Genomic DNA, 18,897 nt, shown 5'->3' with positions numbered 1-18,897 from the left:
GAGTCTTAAAGCTGTTTTACTGCATAATGGCAATGTTTTGCCATCAATTCCAGTTGGTCATGCAGTCCATATGAAGGAAATCTATGACAACATGAAACCACTTTTGAGGTGCATAAACTATGACCAACATCAGTGGCAGCTTTGTGGCGATTTGAAGGTTGTTGCTCTCTTGCTTGGTCTGCAGACTGGATACACAAAGTACTGCTGTTTTCTCTGCGAATGGGATAGTCGTGCAAGAGATTCCCACTACATCAAGGAAGATTGGCCACTCCGACAGTCATTGGAGCCTGGGAGGAAAAGTGTTCAGCATCCACCACTTGTTGAATCAAGGAAGATTTTGTTACCACCCTTACACATCAAGCTGGGTCTGATGAAGTACTTTGTCAAGGCCATTGACAAAACACAAGCAGCTTTCAAGTACCTCCGTGGAAAATTTCCAAGGTTAAGTGAAGCTAAGATAAAGGAAGGTGTCTTTGTTGGTCCTCAGATTCGTGAACTTCTTCGAGATGATGCATTTGACCATGCACTGCGTGGCAAGGAAAAGACGGCATGGAAAGCCTTCCAGTTAGTGGCAATACATTTTCTCGGAAACAACAAGGCAGACAACTACAGGTTGTTGGTGGAAAACCTCCTCAAGGCATACAAAAGCCTTGATTGCAACATGTCACTAAAGATACATTTTTTGCACACTCATCTAGATTTTTTGCCACCGAACTGCGGAGCAGTGAGCGACGAGCACGGCGAGCGATTTCACCAGGACATTGGAACAATGGAGAAACGCTATCAGGGCAAATGGAGCCCATCAATGCTTGCAGACTATTGCTGGACAGTGACAAGAGATGCTCCATTTAATGAATACAAGAGACAAGCCAAGAAGCGCCGAGTAGACACTGAATAGGACTAAACTATGTACGTAATAGTTTTTTGCCTTTTGTTTCATAATAAATTTTATTTATATAACCCTTTTGCTGATTTTTAAAGTGTTACATAAACAGGACAGGTGAAATATTATCATGTAAAGCAACCATAAACACATGAAAAGACCTAGGTTTACAATTTATGATTAAAACTCTACTATCTACACAATATACATAGACATAAAATGTAAAAACTTAAATATCTTAGAAACAGTAGCCAATCAGTTGTTTTACTTGTCATATTTGAATTCAGCACATCAAAATACATAATAAATAGCACATTTTATCTCTGAAGCAGACAACTTCTCAAAAATTGTAGACCAGTGTATTCTGTGTACACAAGTGGCCCCTAACTGATGCTGTTACTGTTGGCATCACTGGTGTTCCACAGTTACTTCCTTAGCACTTTTATGTGTAGGGAATGTGCCTTGTTGCCTTGGCTTTACCTATTCCTTAGTTCTAGGACACTTTGCTTTTTAGAGATGATCATCTCCCTCAATATTTTTAAATCTATCTGTAACATACTAACTTTATCCCAATGTACATCTCTGCTGTAGCTTTAACTTCCATTAATTCACATTCAGCATTAACCAGGCTGGGACATAGTTGTTTCCAAAACCTCCATCATCCTGTGACAATTAAGTGCAACTAGGAGGCACGTGCTGTCGTTTCTTGGGCTCCTGCCTTTTAAATTCACATCCCTGTGACAAAGATAGCATTTCTATTTGGTTTATCTCTTGTCTGTTTTTTTTTTTTTAAATTGTGTTTTATACCTGATAGAGTGATGACAAATCAGCAGTGGTTCTTTCCTGCTATTCACATTGGGTGTTTTTATGCAATTGTTTTGTTTTAAAAAGGGGAGAGGTGGAGGGCGTTCAAGGGTCCACCTGTTACAGAGCTAGGCCTTCTTTAAATAAAAGAAAAAATAAATCTCTCCCAATCATGTTGTCTTCCTCTGCTGACTTTGGGTGAATTTGCGGTCCTGTTGAAGTCAGAGGAGTTTTGCCATGTAATTCAAAAGAGCCAGGATTTTGCGTATGTTGTATACTAAGTTTATATTTACAGGTGTTGGTAATGCATAATATTCTCTCACACAGAGCATAGTAAAGGTATAGAACATCTGTATATTGCTTATATTCAGGACGTTTTAGTAGCATAGCTCTCTGTCATTTTGGGACTGAGGCTGGTTCTCATCTGTGATCACTTTTCTGTTGGGAAAGTATATTCTTAAGTTGTTTTTGAACACGGTGAAGTATCTTTGCAAAATGGTATTTTACAAGCCATAACCTTCTCAAAATATTTCTGAATGTAACGTGATCACAGGTTTTTGTATGTAATTTACAGTGATGATAGGAGATTGTGACTTTAATTTTTAAACACCCAAATGTCAGCAAATTCAAAGTCCTGGCCCTGACTCGAGCCTCTTGAGCATAGCAAAGCATTTTATAGTATTGTATATGCTGTTAATTTTATGTCTTTGTAACTGTCTTTTGCAGACCCATAAACGTGTGTGTAACAGGTCCCTTCCAAATAAGATGACCATATAAATAGTCAAATTAACAGAGTCCAGTGGGGCTAAATTCACTCCTTTTCCCAAATTCAGAGTTTGTGTGTGGATATAAGTGAACAACCTTCTTTTTTAGAGGAAAAATTAAATCGTTTAGACTGCCACCAGAATGACTGTCTTCCTGATCCCTCTTTGTTGTTAAAACAATGCGTCACAGGGTGGATGTATTGGGCTGCTTCCCTTTCTCCTCAAGTCCTTTTTCAAGGCTTTGGCAGAGGTAAAAATGATTATTCTTAGTTCTAATATATAAAAACTTACACAAACAGGGGTTTACGAAACAAGAATCGAAAAATTGTATAAAATATGTGATTCACCGCTATCTTTGTGCTCAGCACTGTAGAGAAAACAAACAGGAAGACATTCCCTGCCTTGAAGAATGTACAGATAAGTAAGACAAGATTCAGAGAGCAACTCACAGGCAGGAACCTCAATTGTTAAACTGTGTCTCTACTTGTTTAAAAAAAAAGAAAAAAAAAATGTCTGGTCCTAATGAAAAATAGTGCTTCTTTAGAAGGAACTTAAACAAAGCAAAGATCTAGGCTACAGCTACACTAGAGAGTTTAAAGCAGCAAGCAATGCAGTTGCACTGCTGTAAACTCTAAATGTAACCGATCTAAGCGAATGGGAGTGAACTCTCCCGCGGCTTAGCTACTCCAGCCCCGTGAGCGGCGGTAGGTATTTTAGTAGGAGAAGCTCTGCCGCCGATATAGCGCTGTCCACACTGGCGCTTAGGTTGGTGTAACTTACATCACTCGGGCAGAGCCGTCCCCTCCATAGTTTTGGGGGGCCCTGCGCTTCGGGGGGGGCAGGGCAACCTGGGGGACTAGCGGGGGCCTGGCGCCAGCAGCAGGGGTTGGGCCTGCGCCCTGTACACGCCAGCCCAGGTGTTTATTTCTTTTTCTTGCTCACAGCCCCCCGGGCTCGGGCTCAGTCTCTGGCAGCAGCAGCGAGCGACCCAGCCCCAGCCTGCCCCGCTTAATTGATTAGTCTCGTTAGAGTTGGTATGGCAACACCAATTTTTTTCATGTTCTCTGTGTGTATATATATCTTCCTACTGTATTTTCCACTGCATGCATCTGATGAAGTGGGTGTTAGCCCATGAAAGCTTATGCCCAAATAACTTTGTTAGTCTCTAAGGTGCCACAAGTACTCCTCGTTCTTTTTGCTGATACAGACTAACACAGCTACCACTCTGAAAACAGTACACAGAGTGACAGTATTTCATGTATGAGGACAGCACGGCCTCAGGTATAGATCCTCAAGGGTATTTAAGTGTCTAACTCGCATTGCTTAAATACCTTTTGCAGATCTGGGTCAAAACAGGAGTGGGAGAAAGAAACAAAGGGGGCATATACATAAGTTTATTTTAAATTGTTTTTGCCTGATGAACAGTACCGTGTACTGCTCATTAACTAAATCTAAAATTAAGACAAAACTGACAACAGCCACTCTCAGGTCATCCAGAAAGTTTTTTCTAGATGGACTGGAAAAAGCCGAAGGCTTACCATGCTCTCATTTGAGAGTAAGAGATGATTGTGGCAATAAGGGAGTCCCTTAGTCCTGTGCAGCTAACCTCTGTACTCGGCCAAGCAATCTTAAAATGTGGTCTGCTGTGCAAAGAAGTTTGGAGAGACTTGGCAACTGCCCCAGGGGAGCGAAATACATTGGAAAGGACAGTCTGCAAAAATTCTGACTTCAGCTAGTATAACAACTTGACAGGCAGAGCTAAAATAGGTAAACTCCCTGTCCCTAAAATACTACTCTTCACATGCTCAAGTGATTATTGGACTGACAGCAATGTACGAATAATTAAACAGACAAGCACAACACAGGCAGGATAATTGTTATAACCACATCTATACAGGGGATATTTTTTGCCAGAATTGGATACATAGGTGAAATTTGCTTACTAGACATAAAACGCTAATGTTTCTTTCTATTAATTCTTTAGGATGGAGATAAAACTTTCACAAAGAATAGTTTTCTGCTTCTGCTTTAGAAGCTTTATTAGAATAAGGGAAATAGTATTGTCCCTAAATCTACTTTTTCCATCTGCTTCACAGTAGAACTTCTGCCTAGAATGTCCCCTAGTCCTTCCTGCCTGGCTTCCTGCTCTAGACTTAAAAAAACAATGCACATATTTACACAGAAGACATACGGTGCTAAGCTATAAAACTGGAACACACTAGATCAGGCTCATCTATCTAGAGAATAATGCTCTGTAATTATAAACAGTTCTGTTTCTTAAGCAATCAACATCCAGTTTACACAAGTGGGTGTATAACCAGAAGATAATTTACATTGTGGGCTTGATTTTTAAAATAGCCTCATTCAAGCCTCCACATTTGTGGGAACAATTTCATGCCATCTGGTAGTTTGATATTTAAATATTAACTGTTATACTACTCACTCAAGATAGTTAAGTCCTAGGCACACTGCAAAGAGCTACAAAAGGATCTCTCAAAACTGGGTGACTGGGCAACAAAATGGTAGATGAAATTCAATGTTGATAAATGCAAAGTAATACCTATTGAAAAACATAATCTTAACTTTACAAATACAATGATGGGGGTCTAAATTAGCTGTTACCACTCAAGAAAGAGATCTTGGAGTCATTGTGGATAGTTCTCTGAAAATATCCACTCAATGTGCAGTGGCAGTCAAAAACACAAACAATGTTGGGAATCATTAAGAAAAGGATAGCTAATAAGACAGAAAATATCATATTACCTCTATATAAATCCATGGAACACCCACATCTTGAATACTGCGTGCAGATATGGTTGCCCCATCTCAAAAAAGATATATTGGAATTGGAAAAGGTTCCCAAAAGGGCAACAAAAATTATTAGGGGTATGGAGCGGCTGCCATATGAGGAGAGATTAAAAAGACTGGGACTTTTCAGCTTGGAAAAGAGACAGCTAAGCGGGGGTATGATAGAGGTCTATAAAATCATGACTGGTGTGGAAAAAGTAAATAAGGAAGTTTTATTTACTCCTCCTCCTAACACAAGAAGTAGGGGCTACCAAATGAAATTAATAGGCAGCAGGTTTAAAACAAACAAAAGGAAGTATTTTTTCACACGATGCATAGTCAACCTGTGGAACTCCTTACCAGAGGATGATGTGAAGGCCAAGACTATCACAGGGTTCAAAAAAGAACTCAATAAATTCATGTATGATAGGTCCATCAATGGCTATTAGCCAGGATGGGCAGGGATGATGTCCCTATCCTCTGTTTGCCAGAAGCTGGGAATGGGCAACAGGGGACGGATCACTTGATGATTACCTGTTCTGTTCATCCCCTGTGGGACACCTGGCATTGGCCACTGTTGGAAATCAGGATATTGGGCTAGATGGACCTTTGTTCTGACCCAGTATGGCCATTCTTATGTTATGTTCTTATGATGTCCACAGTTAATTGCCCTGAAGAACTGGAGGCTTTTTCTGAAAAACAGCCTCATAATTGCTTTACTTTCTTGTCAGAATAAAAGTATATAGTTGAGGAAAACTGATTTTGGTAGTTTTTTAATTAAAACAAATTAGATGAATTTATTTGAAAGATGATTCATCTTGATTTCTAACAGTAAAAAGGTGCCCATTTAATACTCTGGGCATTTCTGGTATGTGTATATGTATTAAATTACAAAGAAAACAGAAGTAGCAGCAAACTCAGAAAAAGTCCAGCAAATTCCATTCTCAATTTAACCCCACAGCTGAGACTTTCCCAACTATTATGATGGTGTAACCAGTGGCTCTCAACCAGGCATACATGTACCCCTGGGGGTACGCAGAGGTCTTCCAGGGGGGTACATCAACTCATCTAGGTATTTGCTAGTTTTACAACAGACTACAGAAAAAGTACTAATGAAATAAGTACAAACTAAAATTTCAAATAATTATTTGTTTATATTGCTCTATACACTATACATTGAAATGTAAGTACAATATTTATATTCCAATTGATTTATTTTATAATTATATAGGAAAAATGAGAAGTAAGCAATTTTTCAGTAATAGTATGCAGTGATGGTTTTGTATATTTATGTCTGATTTTGTAAACAAGTACTTTTTAAAATTTTAAGTAAGGTGAAACTTGGGGGTATGCAAGACAAATCAGACTCCTGAAAAGGGTACAACAGTCTGGAAAGGCTGAGAGCCGCTGATGTAATCTACATAACTCTGTAATTTACACAAGATTCACCAGTTCCTGAGATTATTCTGTTTTAGTATTTTATATCAATATGAAAATACATTTATAAATCACCATCTAGTACCAATACAGCAAATTACCCACTAGAAAAGTAGACACAGTGTATAATGACTGATTCAAAATAGTTCACATGTGAAAAAACAAGGTAGGGAAAAAAACCATTTCAGCCACAGAAAGTTATAGATATACAAATAGCCCCTTCCAAATAAGTTGACCATTTAAATGGTCAAATTAACTGAGTCCAGTGGGGCTAAACTCTCTCCAAATTCAGAGTTTTCTGTGTGGGTATATATAAACGCTAAGGCAACTCTACTGACCCTAAAGAAAATGGTACTGGTTTGAAATGTTAACATTTTTAAGAGATACAGATATTATCTGTTTTGTAGTTATGATGGACTTTTACTGGGACATAAACATTCTGAAGAGAATATGGTAACATGTTAATTTAAGTGATGTAAATATAAGAATAACAGAAACATAGCTATACGACATGCAACAACTGAAGGAATGTAGGTGGAATTTCTATACAGAGAAAGCTATCAGTACATAATAGAGCATATTGAACTAGGGGAAGTATCAAAGGACACAAAAGTATATTTAAAAATAGTTAGACAGTATTGCTAATAGCTTTTTCTATCCACTACTCATTCAAAGTTGAGAGGAAATCAGAGATGTTTCGGGGCAACTTCCTGTTCTGTTCCTAGTACCAAAACCAAAAATGTAATTGTCCACCAGGAGGCCTATGTGAGCTATTAGCATTTGGCCTTCCTATTTAAAAAAAGATTACCAAATAACCTTTGCCAGACCAAATTTGCAACCATACACTAAAACCACTCAAAAAGACTTGAATAATCAAGGTCCACCGCTAATTTGCATGTGAGCTAATATTATTATTTTGGCCATTAGTTTCTTGTGCCTAGAACTCACCAGAAAATAGTTTAGTTTGAAAAATGAGATTCTTTTTAATTGTTCCATTCAAAATTATTTAAACTGTTAATGGATGCATCAGCATCTCTCAATAAATTTGAGATTGCCTTATGGTGGCAGAACTTTTTCGCTTATCTCATCATGCCAGAAGGGTCTAGGATCCACTCAATCTGTCAGTATGTAAGGGGACTGTTGCCCCCTTACTAACACTCAGTGGGGGTGTTTTGGTTGGCTAGCTCCCAGCACTAAAAGGGGAAGGGTCGATGGCAAATCAGGAGCCTGAGACTGACTGTCCCCAGGAACAATGGGGAGAGGCCAATGCTCCAGATCAGCCTGATTGACAGGGCGGGCAGGCTAATCAGAGAGTCAGGAGGCTGGGGGGGTCCCGTCCTCCGTGTGAACTGGAATGGCCTGAGTCAGACAGAGTGGGGCCGAGCTAAGGAGAGAGCAGGGGCCCGAGCTAAGCTGCTGGGAGCAGAGCTGCAGCCCCAAAGCCAGAGCACAGCCCAGAGATAGCAGAGCTGTAGCAACCAGAGCCAGAGGGGCCAGACAAGCAGCCAGGAAGCAGGTCAGAGCTGGGAGCAGAGTCACAGAAGCAGCCTGCAGAGCAGAGCTGTGCTGGGGGCAGAGCTGCAGCAACCAGAGCCAGAGAGGCCAGAGAAGCAGCCCAGGGAGCTGAAGGCAGAGCAGCAGCAGCAGCCGTGCTGAGGCAGAGTGGAGCTGGAGCTGGAGCTGGAGCTGGGGCTGGGGCTGGGGCAGTCCGGAGCCGTGTGCAGTCCGAGTGTGGTGAGCAGTTGGGGAGAGTGAGGGGAACCCTGGGCAGTGGGCCCAGCACAGGGAGACGCCTCAGCCAAGAGGCCTTGCAGGCCAGACTTGCAGGGGGATCATAACCCCGACCAGGCAGGGGCGACGCTGGGAAGAAGGGTCCTGCCACCTAGAGCCTGAGAGCATGTGGCCACCACCAGAGCAAGTGTCCAACCCACAGCGTCCCTGCAGCACAGACAGGGCCTGAGAAGCAGGCCTGGGACCTACAAGGAACAGACTGAACTGCCCTGACGTTCCAGAGACACTGTTTGTAATGTTCTCTGCCACAGAGCAGGGTGATGTGTTTTCCTTTAACCTTTCCCATTTTTCCTTATTCTTTTTTAAAATTAATTGTTAATTAAACAACTTGTATTTGCTTTAAATTGTATGGAATAATCAGTGGGTCAGGGAGGTGCCCAGTGCAGAGAGAGTACCCCGAAGTGGGGACACCCTAGCCCCTGTCCTAGGTGACCACAGCAGGGTTGGGGGTCGAGCCCCCCAGGAATCCTGGGCCCAGCCTTGTTGGGGTTACGAGGACTCAGCCAGACAGGAGAGTGGAAGGGGAGCCCTCAAGGGCAGGGAGGCCTCTGGGTAAAGGAAGTGGGAGCGGGGACTCAGATACTTTCGCTAGTCCACTTCACCGGGGTAGTGCAGAAGCCAGGAAAGTTCCCCACAATAGCGGGACCATTCCCCCGCTTACAAGTAGATATAGAAATATGTGTAGATATGTGTCTCACTTCATTCAGTAAAAGCAGAGATCTCTGGGCCTGAATATACATAAACAGATTCTTAATCTAAAATTCACATTTTATAAATGAGAAAAATTTACTTGAGAAAATGTTTATGGGCATTGTTTGAGCATTTAGTTATGAGATTGTGAGTGTACAATGTGTATGGTCCTCATTCTTAAAACTCTTAATTGCATGCTTAACTTTACTACTGCGAATAGTCCTGCTGAAGTCAAGTAAAGCATGTTTATAGGTGTTTACAGAATCAGGGTTTCTGGGTGCATGTGTGTGTGTGTGTATGTGTGTGTGTGTATATATATATACACACACACATATATATATACACACACATATATATATCTATATGTAAAAACACATTTTGCTCAGATGTAAATCTAGTATAACTCGTGGAAGTCAATAAAGCTGATCAAAGATATACACTGAATGATTTTAACAATGCTGTATTTTAATTGCTTCCAAACCACCCCCAAGAAAATGGGGGAAAGTGCAATTAAAATTATATTATGATATTATTGCCTCCTCGGGTGTCTGAGAGACTTCCTGTCACTTTACAATCAAACTTTAAAAAAGAGTGGGAGGCAATCTATGACCAGAAGAGGGTTTTAGCCACAAGTCAAGTATAAATAGTAATCCTTAATATGGTGCACTAAGGCAACCAACCATTCAAATATTAAATTAAATTAAGATGTATTATGTAAATTGTCTTAATTTTTTCTTTCAATGTAGCTTTATTCTTTCTTTCTGTTTTCCTTTTAAATTATATTTTCTTTTGTTTTTATTTTGTCATTGTAATTTTGCAGAGCTTTTATTATAAATATGGGAAATTGACATGAAATATTGAAAAATGTGTAAATGTGATTGTTATTTGACAGTGTAATCTCACACCAGCCTTAATATGCAGTGTTAAAAATCTTCATCCAGATTTTAGCATAAAACTGTTGTTTAAAAATATTCAGTTCTGTTCATCCTTCCATTCCATTTATGTACACTTCAGCTAGAGATCCTTATTGATTCTTTTAAAGCACCTTCAGGACATCACAAGCTTGGCAGTGTGCTATATAATTCTCAGATTCATACAATATTGGGGTCATGGAGCCCACTCTTGGAAGGCCTCTAGGCACCATTTAAGTAATTTGAGTTCCATATGCAGAGGGCTTGCAGGACTGGGACTGGCATACTGCTTTTGCACCAAGACACAGGAGGGCCAATTTAGTGTATCCAACAATATAAAAACAGGTGTATGAAGAAATGAGGCATGTACAACTCCACACATAGTGACAGATTTTTGGATGAGTGAGGAATTGTCTTCTTCAGCTAAAAAGTCAGCTCTGAATTTTTTGCAAATGAACCTGGGACCTAATTGTATACAGCCTTGCATCTTGTGTAGCCATTTACACTATTGTAACATTGGTGTAAAATTAGAGTGATCCCTTAACTTACACAGGTGATATATATATTGATATATCTTCCTACTGTATTTTCCACTGCATACTTCTGATGAAGTGGGCTGTAGCCCTCGAAAGCTTATGCTCAAATAAATTTGTTAGTCTCTAAGGTGCCACAAGTACTCCTGTTCTTTTTGCGAATACAGACTAACACGGCTGCAACTCTGAAACAGGTGATAGTGTTTTACATACACTTGCTACTCATTTTGCACGGGTTCAAATGACTCAGAAGGTGCAAGGCAGTGGAGAATCATGTCTCAGAGTTCTGACTCAGTCAAACTCCCCTTGACTTCAGTGTGCCTGAGTATGGACTTCAAGAGTGGCCCAGTGAACTACAGTTACTTTCTGGTTCATTCTATTTCCTAAATCTGCTAACAAGTTAGAGCATTTTTGGATGATGCAGTCTAGCTAAAGAAATAAATAAGTGCCTAATGGAGATTGAGAATGAGGAAAGTGTAAGGCCCAGATCCTCAAAAGGTATTTAGGCACCTAACTGGCATTGAAATCAATGGGAGTTAGGTGCCTAAATACCCTTTGAGGGGTCTGGGCCTAAGTGCTTTGGTAAAGGTGAGTTTTAGCTCAGGTAGTGTTCAGGCAAAATTAAAGTCTGATTCACATCCATAAACATAATAGGATTTTTGCTTGCTGGTGCATCCACTAGGCAAACTAAGCGGTCGCCTAGGGCTCCAAGTGGTTGGGGGTGCTAAAAAGCAGTGCCCTGGCTTGGCAGGGAGGAGCTGCCTTACGGAGGCACCGGAGAGCCAGAGCGTCCTGCTTGCGGGGGCGGTGAGCCCCAACCATGGAAGAGCCGGTGCGGCGCACGGGGGCAGCAGCCCTGCAAAGGCTCTCCAGTGCCTCCGGAAGGTGGCTCCTCCCTGCCGAGCTGCTGCAGCGGCCCAAGACCGGCAAAGCCAGTGAGTGGACCCGGGGTGGGGTGGGGAGGGCTCGTGGGGGGGCTGTGCATCCTCCAGGGGAGTTCAGGGGGCGGGGAGGGGGAAACCTAGTCTGGGGAGGAGCCCCTGTGCAGGCGGGCCCCTGGAGTCTATAAAGGTTAATTGGGATTTGCCCCTCAATGAACTGATGTGCAAAGGGGTGGGGGGGAGCAAGGTGGAAGTTTCGCCTAGGGCGCAAAATATCCTTGCACCAGCCCTGGATTTATGATCATGTGAAACAGTTTGTAATCCTCTGTGCAGTTAACTGATTGATACAAAGCTTCATTTCATACTGCTGAGACATACAGTCTCCACAGGGGAATAAAACAAAATGGAAAACAGAATGTAACCAAATAAGTTGCAAGCAACAATTTCTTTTTAATGTAGGAAGCATTGACCTTTTCCTAACCAATATCAAATTAAGTCCTATGACTATAATGAATCTGAATCATATTTCTGGGGATATATCTTGTGAGGGTAAAATTCATCCAAGTGCAGAGGCCTCATAACACGCTCCTCACTGAAGCGTTGCTTAAAAGTTGCAGAGTGCCTTGTGTGTGTGCCACTGCACTAGGATAAATTTCACCCTCAGAGAACATATGTAACTCTAATTGATATTAACGAGTTATGCACATGCATTGACAGAAGACTATAATACTCACTTTTGTGACAAAAAGTGCCATAATAGAATGAGGAACTATAGAGCTGTATCATAGCCCTAGGAGCCGATCCTGTACTCCTACATCCAAACCAAACTGTGCAGTGTGAGAACGTTGTAGGCAGGCTGGCAGTAAGTGCAGCAGGTGGGAGGAGAATTTTTAAAACTTAAGGGGAAAAAAAGAGTTAAAAACATGGGACTCCTAATGAGAGACAAGAGAAAACAGGATGGAGGGAGGAAATTAAGATGATGTGATTACCGTAGCCTTTGGGCTGGACTTAAGAGGAAATGCTCTTCCCCTGTTTAAAATAAATAGGTTTGCAATGGCAGGAACAGCCGTAGCAGAAGAGTTTTATCAATGGTAAATACTATTCAAGTACAGTGCACCTCTAGTGATAGAAGAATAACCAAAGAATATTATTTTAAAGGTGACTTGTTCAAGGACAACCTCAATCTCACATGTAGTTAACTGACAGGAACACTAAGGCCCATGCATTTTGTTTCTCTGTGCATTATGGGTAGGGCCCTACCAAATTCTCGGCCATGAAAAACACGTCACGGACCATGAAATCTGGTCTTGTGTGCACTTTTCCCCTGTATTATACAGATTTCATGGTGGGGAACCAGCGTTTCTCAAACTGGGGAATTGCAGGGAGGTCACAAGGTTATTTTATGGGGGTTGTGGTATTGCCACCTTTATTTGTGCGCTGCCTTCAGAGCTGGGCAACCAGAATGTGGAAGTTGTTGACTGAAGGCCCAGCTTTGGAGGCAGCAGTGCCGAAGTAAGGGTGGCAATACCATACCATGCCATCCTTATGTGCTGCTGTTGGCGGCGGCTCTGTCTTCAGAGCTGGGCTCCCAGCTAGCAGCGGCCACTCTCAGCTGCCTAGTTCTGAAGGCAGTGCTGCCACCACCAGCAGCGCAGAAGTAAGGGTAGCAGTACCGCAACCCCTCCTATAATAACCTTGCAACCCCCCTGCAACTCCTTTTTGGGTCAGAGACCCTACAATTATAACACCATGAAATTTCAGATTTAAATAGCCTAAATCATGAAATTTACTATTTTTTAAATCCTATGACCATGAAATTGACCAAAAAGGACCCTGAATTTGGTAGGGTCCTAATTATGGGCTTTGGTTGTCAGACAGGAGGGGGGGCACTGTGTTACTGAAGGAGGCATCCTTAGGATGAAAAGCAAAATTGAGGTCTTGACCTTTTGGGGTCATTAAAAATTTCCTAACACTTTTTAACTCTTGATCAAATTCCAGTTCAGGAAAATTAAATTTTGCTTTTCTACATTCCCACGGTACTTAATATTGGACATGACATTTTTCTTTGCTTCTGATGCTAAAATATTGCGCAGTATTACTTCTGTGCCATTAGAGAGCAGCCATGTTCATCAGAGAGAACTGGCTGCATTTGTGTGGTAGGCAAAGTGTTAGGATTTTTTAGCATGAAGAGTACTATAGAAATGTATAATATTTTGATTAGATGATCAAGATTAAAGAAGAAGCTTCTCTTTCTGTGAGTTCTAACCCTGAGATCTGTATGTTAACACTATCTGAGAAGGTACAGAATTAATAACAGTATTAGTAACATCTAAATAGTAATATTAAATTATCAATGGTGGGCCAGCTATTGATTCTGTAAGAAACTTAGTTAACACAATGGCATTTTTTTAAAGTGTTTATTTTCTGAGCACTTTGCCATCAGGTAAAGTATCTTCAGGCTCGCAGCTAGACAAGCTTTTATTTTATGTTAGCAACAAGAGGACGGGTAGGTTAGAACCCGGGAGCTACACGTTCACCGTCTGGCGCGCTAACCACTCACCCACCCCTCTGACTTTCAACTCATTCTGCCTCCGTCCCTCCACTTCCTCAGATTTCTTTGCCGAGGAAGTGATTTTGATCGACAGGAGAATGAGCCAATGGCATTCTGTCCTGCTCTACCGGGAAGCGGGTTTACACGTAGCTTTCCTTGTCCAATCAAGAGACCGCTGTGCGGCAGCCAATGGGAGCTCGTGGCTCGCAGGCTGGCGCAAGTTGGGTGGGCGACAGTTGGTTCGGTTGGAGCCGAGCGAAGCAGGGACCTTCCCGCCCGACCCCGACCCGCCGCAGAGGAGACGGGGAGCAGCCGAAGGTGAGGGACGCGCCGCCGGGCGGGACTCGTACCTCGCTGCCGGTAGGGAAGGAGGAGGTGGTGCGCAGCCCCCCACTACCACCTCCGGCTGGGTCATCCTGGAGGGGCGGGGCCCGGGCGGCCGGTGAGCGCCCCCCCCCCCCGGGGGTAGTGATGGGGCTGCAGAGGCACTCGCCGGCCCCAGGGCTGCCTCCTCCCCGCCGCCGTGACCCGGTGTCATCCGGCGGCCGGGCTCGCGCGGGGCGGGTTCCTGAGTCTCCGGGAGTGTCCTCCAGTCTCCAGGAAATAAAGGGTGTGTCCTGTGAGGAAACCCCCAGGAATAGGTCCGACCAAAACTGGCAAACCTGGGGGGGGGGCTCCCAGCCGCTGAGCTCGAGGAGGGGAGCAGCTTGTGCCTGAGTGGGGGTGGCGAGGTGCTGGGGGGCGAAGGAGCTGGGAGTTTAGAGGGGGGAGGTGGTGGATGGGAGCAGAGGGGGAATGTATTTTGATTGCTGCACATTTTCTCTGCTTCTTTGACCCACTGTCTTGTTTCTGTTCAGCACTGGGGTTGCAGGGTCACTCCTCTCCCTGGCCCACAATCTGGGGTAGCCGAGCTGGGGAAGGTGAAGCTTCCCTTGGGGAAGTTTGGGGAGGGCAGAGCTACAGGGGGCCAGGAGGATGACATTGGGAAGGCTCTGATTCTGTACCAGGGAAGGTGAGAGCTGCTTGGTGAAATTTAGTGAGCCATTTGGTAGGGAGGGGGGAAGAACCCCTAAAACTAAAGTGCTTGCCCCCCAAATCCTAAGAAAATGTAATGCAGTATCTGGTAGTGATCCCTGCACTACCCAGACACCCCACAAATAAAATGGGCAAGTGTAATTCTCCAAGGAGACTTGAATTTGAGAGTGGATGGTGTCTTATGAATACCGCTAATGACACAACTAGGCTGTGCTGCCTTCTGTCACCCCCTTTCCTGTATGTTCCTTTTCGCCAGGAAGAATCAGATCACATCATCCTACACAGTGAAACATCTTTTGACTTTGTTGGAAGTGAGCAGCCAGAGTCTCTTTAATATGGGTCAAGCCCACTGAGACTGACTGGTATCTACAGTATCTGTCTGGCTGTATCTGTCTTTCCCAGCCAGTTGGTTTAACTCTGGTTGAAGGTAGTCAGAAGCAGGTATGCCCAGTCTATATGCTTCCCTCTGCTTTCTCTCTCTTTAAGAGCAAAGGAGACTAGAAACATGTGAAAGTAGCCCCAGATACTCATTTACACAGTTTAAAACATTCAGCTTTCTTGGTGGCCCACCCTTCTGATTAAAATCATAGACTGATTAAAGTATTTTAAACCCAGAATGTAAATTCATTTAGCCTATAATTATTCCAATAAGTTTGATAAGTCTTTTCCCCCATAGCTTGGTAAACAAGTCAGAGTGCTGTGTGAAGTGTTCTTAATGTGCTCCTATCTACATCTGGAAGACTAACAGATTTATTTGGGCATAAGCTTTTGTGGGTAAAAAACATCACTTCTTCAGTGCCACCGGACTCCTTGTTGTTTTTGTGGATACAGACTAACACAGCTACCTCCTGATACTATCTACACCTGACTCCCATCCACAAACTAGTTGAAAGGTAGCTAATAGGACTGTTTTCTCTTGTTCTCCATTGGAAACTTTCCTTTGTGGTTGTTTGAACCTTAATCAGGGCTTGGCCAGCTACTGTGCAAGGTTATGCCAACTAAAATACAAGGCCAATAGTTCAAAAAGGTTATGTACTAATGTTTTGCTAATATTAAGCTGTTGATGAAGGTGATGATATTTGAGAAATGAGAGTAAATACTGTGATGACGTAGGTTTTCTGTTGGTCTCTTTATTAAACTCGTTTAATATAATTAAGACAAGCTAGGGAAAAAACTTGTTTTTTTGCTCTCTTTGGGGTGAAACAAACATAACTGACTTAGTTTGATTTCTCATCTTTAAACTGAAATTAGAAGGCAGCATGCACATTGTACAGTAAGCATATAGAGCAGGTCTTCTTAATTATGTTTTTAAGTATTAAATTTGATGATTGGCTTATCCTCCATACCACACTTTATCTCTGTCTGGAATTACTTATCAGACTTACATTTTTGTCTCAGAAGAGAATACATTTATTCTATGTTCTTCTAGCTATGACTAAACTAGCTTAAACAAGAGTGTGTTTACTTAACTTAAAAGTAAAGATTGCTTGGGGAATGCAGCTTCATACCACTGGTCAAGCAGCAATACCTTTGAAATAAGACAGCGTACACACACATAGTTTGTGATGAAGCAGTCTATTAATGGTTGACACACTTCATAGAGTCATAGAATATCAGGGTTGGAAGGGACCTCAGGAGGTCACCTAGTCCAACCCCCTGCTCAAAGCAGGACCAATCCCCAACTAAATCAAAAACCTATCTTGAAATAAAGTTTTGGTAGCATCTTTTTTTCTCTGCTCAAGGCTCCCTCCCACCAAAAATGCATATGCCTAAGGATCTATATCAGTGATAGCTAATGCTGAATTAACAAATATGATTGTTTTAACTGTGTGGGTGGTGTTTGGCTAGTGATGTATGCCCGTGTGGACATAGATGATGTAAATCTTTTTTTAGCCACATGTGTTTGGGTATCTGGGAAGGCCTGCATAATTCATGAGTTGTCGAAGTAGGTGGCAATAGTACTCTCCAGCATTGTACATCTCATTTTATTTTTTATTTTAGTCTTTTGTTTACTTTGACTCTGTAAGTACATTTATATAATGACTTTCAGTTTATGCTATGTCATACAATGTAGGAATTTATGCGGTGGTCGTCTTGGCAAAATATTTGATCTGTGAATGTCTAGAAATAACTTTTTCAGAAAAACGTATGAATTTAATTCTCTTGCAGCACTGTATGTACTCCACCTCTCCAAGGGGAATAGCTTGCAGCGCTGCGAGCGAGCGTGCAGCGTTGCAGGCTCTGATTACACTGGCGCTTTACAGTGCTGTACTCGCTGCGCTAAGGGGAGTGTTTTTTCACACCCCTGAGCGCAGCAAGTTGCAGCGCAGTACACCGCCAATGTAGCCAAGGCCTTAGGGTGTCTGCTTGTTGTTTATACCAGTGGTTCTCAGGCTTGGGTTTATGAACCACTATTCTTTTTTCATAGAATAAAATATTTGAGAACCAAGGGTCAGATTTGGGAAGGTAGACAGTCCTTGAGGGAGAGGCTTAATTACAAAGTGGTCCACAGAATGAAAGTATGCAGTAACTTGATATTCATTGTGCTGTCTTTTGTTAATGTAGAAGCTCCCCTAAGAAATCTGGGTAATAATGCAACAATTTCTTTTAGCTATCTGTGAGTATGTTGATTATTTTATTTTTTTTAAAACCGTTTTCAGTCTCTTAGTTACTTGGACTCATACCTGGAAAAAGTAGTTTCAGATAGTGACTGACTGAGCTCAGGAGGGTCATATGCAAAGATGTCCTTACCTTACTTGTGTTCTCTTCTGATTCTGGGTTGTTGAAAATGGCACAAGGTGCCCTAAATGTCATGTCTTCTGTGTTGGCCATTGAGAGGGGGTGACATAGAGCTACATGGCACCTCTGTCACCCAAAAATCATCCTATGGTCAGGAGAGCCTATAGGGCAGGGGTAGGCAAATTATGGCATGCATGCCAAAGGCGGCACGCGAGCTGATTTTCAGTGGCACTCACACTGCCCGGGTCCTGGCCACCGGGCCGGGGGCTCTGCATTTTAATTTAATGTTAAATGAAGCTTCTTAAACATTTTAAAAACCTTATTTACTTTACATACAATAGTTTAGTTATATATTATAGACTTATAGAAAGAGACCTTCTAAAAACACTAAAATGTATTACTGGCACGCAAAACCTTAAATTAGAGTGAATAAATGAAGACTCGGCACACCACTTCTGAAAGGTTGCTGACCCCAGCTATAGGGGCTAAGCAAAACAGCTATAGAGTAATTTTCTGCTGTTGGAATGCTAGAACTTTCTTTATGTACTTCAGACTGTGGCCAATTATTTCAGATAAATCTTTGTGTAATAACTTCCTCAATTCCTAACTCTAACTAACATTTCAATGGTTTGATGCCTAGAATGCCCTTTGAGGTTGCATGAAATAAGTGGTCCTATTCAATAACTATTATTTTATCCTCTCATGCTATCTGTCATTAATGTAATTTTTAAACTTGTCTTCCACTCTCTCATTAAATATACAGATCATACTAGTGAATTATGTATTAGTGCAGTTTCAAATGCACAATAGGTTAGTTTCCAAGAATCAATATTTTCTGTGCTCATTTTTTCAAGAGCTATTTATCTGGCTGCATTAAACTCCCTTTACCCAACACATTTGGGAAATGTTGGTGCATTTACTTTGAAGGGTGCTCCTTTAATTTGATTTATAGGCGTACTGAGGGAAATGAGCAAATTGTCCTTGTTGTCATACAGAAATTAATATGCTAAAAAGCTGTGCTTAGCTAAAGAGTTTTCACAGGTACTAGTTATTTATTAGGTTTTGTTTAATATTAACTAGTTTTTCCGTTC

The 18,897-nt window shown here is 42.0% G+C and overlaps 1 protein-coding gene across 8 annotated transcripts in view; it reads left to right on the top strand.

The window, feature by feature from the left end:
* The first annotated feature begins 14,228 nt into the window (after positions 1 to 14,228).
* Positions 14,229 to 18,897, top strand: part of PACSIN2 (protein kinase C and casein kinase substrate in neurons 2) — a 124,905-nt gene continuing 120,236 nt past the window's right edge. For 4 of the 8 annotated variants that reach the window (XM_034783414.1, XM_034783394.1, XM_034783403.1 and 1 more), the window contains exon 1: positions 14,229 to 14,350. The gene's annotated coding sequence lies outside the window, so the exon portion shown is untranslated. Of the gene's footprint in view, positions 14,393 to 14,502; positions 14,643 to 18,897 lie in introns of those variants that run through there. The other 4 variants (XM_034783423.1, XM_034783338.1, XM_034783347.1 and 1 more) reach the window with 4 other exon arrangements.

Source organism: Trachemys scripta, chromosome 1 (assembly GCF_013100865.1).
Source record: "Trachemys scripta elegans isolate TJP31775 chromosome 1, CAS_Tse_1.0, whole genome shotgun sequence".
Classification (NCBI taxonomy): domain Eukaryota; kingdom Metazoa; phylum Chordata; order Testudines; family Emydidae; genus Trachemys; species Trachemys scripta.
This window is presented reverse-complemented; position numbering and strand designations above follow the sequence as displayed.